The sequence below is a fragment of the Petaurus breviceps genome, unplaced genomic scaffold (assembly GCF_028583685.1).
Source record: "Petaurus breviceps papuanus isolate PSGF00001 unplaced genomic scaffold, PetGlider_PUasm1.0 178, whole genome shotgun sequence".
NCBI classification, from domain to species: Eukaryota; Metazoa; Chordata; class Mammalia; order Diprotodontia; family Petauridae; genus Petaurus; species Petaurus breviceps.
The window spans coordinates 32,594,105-32,600,104 of record NW_027185777.1 but is presented as its reverse complement, the minus strand read 5'-3'; the positions used below and the strand labels follow the sequence as shown (position 1 = coordinate 32,600,104).

Here is a 6,000-nt window from a genome sequence, read left to right as displayed (position 1 = left end):
GAATATTTGATTTTAAAACTTTCAATTCAAGATTAATTCTCTTCCTTCCTTGTCACCCACCCTTACTGGGAAGATAAGCAGTTCAGTATAGGTTGTACATGTGTGGCTAATGCAAAACAATAACATAGTAGATATACTGTAAAAGACTGTCTATATTTCCCTCCCTCCTATCCCGCCTCCCACTTGTTCTACTCTCTACTTTGATCCTGTCACTTTTCAAAAGTGGGTGCTTCCAACTTCCCTCCCCCCCAGCCTGCCCTACTTTCCATCACCACCCCCCTCTCATCCCCTTCCCCCCTATCCTCCTGGAGGGTGAGATACCCTATTTAGTGTGTATGTCACTTCCTCCTCAAGCCAGATTCAATGGGAATAAGGTTGACCCATTCCCTTTTGCCTTCCTGTTCTTCCACTCCCTTGTAAACATTTTCCCTTGCCTCTTCTGTATGAGATAGTTTACCCCAATCTGTCCCTCCCCATCTCCTCTCATTATATTCCTCTCACCTCTTAATTTCACATTTTAAGTATCATCCCTTCCTGTTACATTGGACCTGTGGACTCTGTGTATATCTGTAAACATATATACACACATTCACATGTGTATTCATATGTCCTCATATATAGACATAAATATTTGTAATCCCTTCAACTACTGAGAAAAGTTTCATAAGTTACAATCATTGTTTTTCCATGTAGGAATGTTAATAGTTCAACTTTGATAAGTTCCTTATGATTTCTTTTCCCTGTTTACCTTCTCATGCTTCTCTTGCTTCTTGTATCTGAATGTCAAATTTTCTATTTAACTCTGGTTTTTTCAGCAAAAATGCTTGAAAGTCCTCTATTCCACTGAATGACCATATTTTCCCCTGAAACATGATACTCAGTTTTGATGGGTAGGTGACTCTTGGTTTTAATCCCAGCTCCTTTGCCCTCCAGAATATCATATTGCAAGCCCTTTGATTCCTCAGTGTAGAAGCTGCCAGACCTGGGTTATCCTGATTGTGTTTCCACAATATTCAAATTGTTTCTTCCTGGCTGCTTGTAATATTCTCTCATTATTCTGGGAGTTCCAGAACCTGGCTGTAATATTCCTAGGAGTTTTCCTTTTGGGATCTTTTTCAGGAGGTGATCAGTGGATTCTTTCAACCTCAATTTTGCCCTCTGGCACTAAAAAAATCAGGGCAGTTTTCTTTGAGCACTTCCTGGAGGATGATTTCTAGGTTCTTAGTTTGGTCATGGCTTTCAGGTAGACCAATAATTTTTAAATTATCTCTCCTGCATCTATATTCCAGGTCAGTGGTTTTTCCCATATTTAACATTGCTTTCTATTCTTTCATTTGTTTGGATCTGTTTAACAGCATCTTGATTTCTCATAAAGTCATTAGCTTCCATTTGCTCCAGTCCAATTCTGAAGCTATGATTCTCCTCATTGAGCTTTTTCAATCTGGCAAATTCGGCTTTTTAAGGCATTCTACTCCTCATTGCCTTTTTGAGCCTCCTTTGCCATTTGCGTCAGTCTGGTTTTTAAGGTATTATTTTCTTAGTCAGGCTGTTGACTCATTTTATAGTTTTCTTGCATTGTTCTCATTTCTTTTCCCAATTTTTCCTCCACTTCTCTTATCTGCTTCTTAAGGTCCTCTATGGTCTGTAACCAGCTTGTATTTTCCTTTGAAGCTTTTGGTGCAGGAGTTCTGACTTCACTGTTTTCCTCCTGTTCCATGCTTTTCTCCCTTTTGTACCCAAAATAGGAATGTAATGTTGGAATCTTTTATCTGTTTTTGTTTCCTTTTCCTGCTTTTTTTTTGCCACTCGATTACTTGACTTTTGGGCTTTTTGCCACAGTAAGACTCTTTCTCCAGAGGACTTTTGTCCCAAAGGCTGGGGTTTTCTCAGCTGTCAGAGGTATTTGATGGGTGCCCTCTCTGAGGTCTCCACACCCTCTGGCAAGTTGGACACACACCCTAGGACCTCCACCCTAGACTGAAATCCAGATCCAAGCAGGTTAAAATGAGAGTAATTACCCCTCAGACTGGTGCTTGGTCCCCCTACACTCTGCAGGCCAGGAGCTGAAGCTGCCGCATGACACTGGCTTGCTGTGCTGGAGTGTCAGTGGCTTCTGTCCCCGGGGGTAAAAGCCACGCACTCCCACTTACAGGGTCCCAAAGTCCAGACTGCACTGCCCTCTCACTTTGTCCTTCGCATCTATATGTTGATAAATCTGGAAACGGCCACAGCTGCTGCTGATCTGGAGTCCCTCTGGCTGGTGGCTGGTCAGGCCCACCCTGGGGCTAAAGCCTTGGCTTGGGGCTGGGCTCTGCTCCCAGACTGCTGAGCTGGACTCCTGCTGGCCTGCCGGGCTGTCCTCAGTGGGAGGTTAGCTTCTCTGTGTCATTTTGTGGGTTCTGCAGCTCCAAAGTTTATTTAGAGTCCCCTTTTTACATGGATTGGGGAGGGTGGAAGCTGGAGCCGTGGGAAGGTCATGCTTCTACGTCCCAAAATATTTTTTAATTTAGCTTATATTGCACAGGGCTATCATCGGCCTCTTGGAAGGAATTTTCATCATATTTCCATCATTTTTTTTGTTCTGTTGTTTCTGTCCTGACTCTTCATAAGCTCATTTGAAATTTTCTGGGTTAAGATACTAGAGCAGTTTGCCATTTTCTTCTCCAGCTCATTTTACTGAAAAGGAAACCGAGGCAAAATGGTTTAAGTGACTTGCCAAAGGTCACATGACTATTAAGTATCTGAGATCAGATCTGAACACGCAAAGATGTTTTCCTGATTCTAGACCCAGCACTCTATCTACTGCACTACTCCACTATACTAACATTAATAAAATTAATACATTAATTGATTCTTCATGTAAACATGTAGTAATAGGTCATATTTTTGATAGGCCTTTATGGTATGTAAATCCTTTTGCTCCTCACAATTTCAGGTTGGTGGTTATCACTTAAGGAGAAGTCAGTTTATGTCAGCATTAAAGACAGGAACAAGGAAAAAGGGAGGGAAATTGGCTGTTGTGACAAATAGAAAATAATGATTCATAGTCCCTAAGAACTGAAATGTGTGAATTCCATACATATATAAAAACAAACTTGAGCCAATTATGAAATAATCATCTGGCCTCACTAGTTAAATTAAAAACAGAAAATTAGCACATCATACACTGATGCTTAGGTGCCTTTCTTAATATAGTTTGTAGGTTTGTTTCCATAGGATATTTGATAAATTTGACTAGAAACAACATCCCAAGAGGAAAAGGATCAGATTGACAATCAGTGTCACTGTTTGGAAATCTACCACTTATTCCTAAGCTTTCTACATTATAGGGGCTAAGTGGCCAAGAGAGACAGTGGTATTTTTCCATGGTCCAACTTGTTCCTTAGAGTTACATACCTTCTTGAAACTAGAATTTTCTAATAGGTTTTGTTTTATGTCAACTAAATTTGTGTTTCCCTAATCCTGCTCTGTCTCATCCCTATGTCAAATTTAAAAGAAAAAAAAAGGTAAAGGAAAACAAATCTGATATTATATAAAATGTTCTTATCTCTTGGACCTCCCGTACCCCCCACCTCTTCAGTGGAGTTTGTATACGATAGGAGTAGAGTTTTCTAATAACTTTTCTCTTTGGAGGGAGGGGAGAAAATTTGTTGCTCGTAACTTTAAAACCCTGATTTTTCCTCTGTGAACTGGTTTACTACATCCCAGAAGATTTGGCATTCAGTTTGATCATCATCACTTTCTTTTACTTAATAATTAATTCATTTGCAACATTCATTCCAAGTGATGGTGAGAAATAGAATATATCTATATCTATCTATATACACCTTTTTTTTTTCAATTTAGAAGTCACTAAGTGTTTAAAGTTCTAATTTATCCAGTCATTTGTTCAGTTCAGTTTATTTGTTACACATAAAAAATGAGAGTAGGAAATTTAAATTTCTAGTCACTATTGTATTATTATTTATGTTTTTTTTATATTTCAGTTAATTTTTCCTTTATGAGTTTATAAGCTAAGGCATTTGAAGCATGTAAATTTTGTACTGATATTGCTTTGTTGTCTATAGTTCCTTTTGGTATAATATTGTTTCTTTGTTTATCCCTTTTTTCATTTTTGAATGGTTTTATTTCTTTGTCACAGAACATGGCAAAGCCTATTCTTTTGGATTCACTTGATTCATAGTAAAACTTTTCTTTACCCTCAGTTTTATCATATGTGTGTACACAGATGTATCTTTGCTTTTTTAATGTGCTTCTTATAAGCATCAGATTATAGAGGTTTGTTTTCTTATATGATCTCACTTTTTTGCACATTTCAAGTTATGAGTTAGATTTATATTTTTATCCATTTTACTCTAATGCTTTTAAAGTTAGCATTTCCAATCCTCTTCCACTGTAAACCACATACTATTTTTCTTAGGTTACTTTAATCCTTTTTTTTTTTTTTAATGTAGCCCTATTCCCACAGGCTCTTATCCCCTCAGCATTGATTCCAACCCCTCCCTTTCCATTTCTTAATCTTTTCCCTTTGGAGTTTTGCTTATCAGTTCCTTTTGCTTTCCAGTATTTATCTGGCTATTTAATTCTATCCTTTTATTTAAAAAAAGTTAGATTCCCCAACTCCTCTTTAACTAGTCCTCTTCATTAGGCTATTTTTTTTAATTCCATTTTCTTTTTCTCCTCTACTTTCCATGGGGAATTTCTCTCCTTCACTCTCTTTGTTTTTCATCCCTCTTTCTGTCAACTCTAGACTTCCATTCTCAGTATCATGTTACCTAAACTTATCTAGTCCCTTTAGGTTGTTTGCATAGCTAATGGAATAAAAACTTCTGAATGTTCCATTCTGGTATCTTTCCTTTAAACATTTCTTTTAAAATTTTTCCCTTGGATCTCTCCTTTCCATTGTGCCTCACACCAAGAAAAATGACAATTCCTGCAGGTTACAGAGAAGACTATCTAATAGCAATCCTGCCACTTTCATATTACCAATTATGTCTCCCACCACTGAATCTTAGTCATTCTCCTTCCCCATTGGACTCACAATCTCCTGCCTAAGTTGATGCCCTCACCAGTTGTCCACGGATCTCCTACTTCCCTTTTCCCAAAGCAAGAAGAATGGACTTTGCAAGCATCAAATGCTCACAGATAACACCCAGAACATGTTCTCCAACTACCTTCACTGATCATTTCTCTTTAGCCATAGACATATCCATCATTACCCCCTCTTCTTTCACCAAAACAAGGCCTTCTCTTCTCCCTTACCTCCTCACCCTCTCCTATTCGGGATATTTTCTTCCTAAGAGACTGCATGCATCACCTCATAGCTAATCCTTGACATGTTCAGGATTTATCACACACTCCTCTCTATTCTGCTCATGTCATCTTCTTTCCCTTCCATGTACCCTTTCGTTTTGTATTTCAGTCCCACAAAAAAAAAAAAATATTGATTCCTTTATAGGTTCACCTCTTCACCATCACCTCTGACTGACTTCTGCATTCACCACTGTCTCCTGAGTACTTTTACAAAATTCCTTATTTATATCCTTGCTGCCTTTCTGTTGCTATACTTGACTGCTTCATTTGTTTACCCTTCCTGTATTTCTGTTTTCTGTAGTGATTAAGAAGCAAATAATTTCTTCAAATCTGATTTTCTTTCTTAGAATGTTAAGAATATCTATTTAATATTGCACCTTCATAATTTTTCATTTGTGGTTAGACTCAGATTTTCAGATAAAGTCAAACTGGGCTTCATTTGGAGCTGCACTGATCTTCAGAACATATTTTTCTATTTCCTCCTCCATTTTAGGTAGGGGCTGATTAGTCTTTTTTCTGTCAGTCTCTCTCATTCCATCATTTCAAACCTGTGAAGTACATAAATTGATGCTATTATTATCCCAACTTTTTTTACAGAATAGGAAATTGAGAAATAAGATTCCCACTTTATTCATTACTACTTAAATGCATGGCTTTTGGGTGGACAAATGAAAAGGGATATGTTTG

At 37.9% G+C, this 6,000-nt stretch overlaps 1 long non-coding RNA gene across 3 annotated transcripts in view; it reads right to left on the bottom strand.

Moving 5' to 3' along the window:
- Positions 1-507: 507 nt before the first annotated feature.
- LOC138159802 (uncharacterized) overlaps positions 508-6,000 on the bottom strand; it is a 413,356-nt gene continuing 407,863 nt past the window's right edge. For all 3 annotated transcript variants that reach the window (XR_011167986.1, XR_011167987.1, XR_011167988.1), the window contains one exon: positions 508-2,676. This is a non-coding gene — a long non-coding RNA (uncharacterized lncRNA). The remainder of the gene's footprint in view (positions 2,677-6,000) is intronic.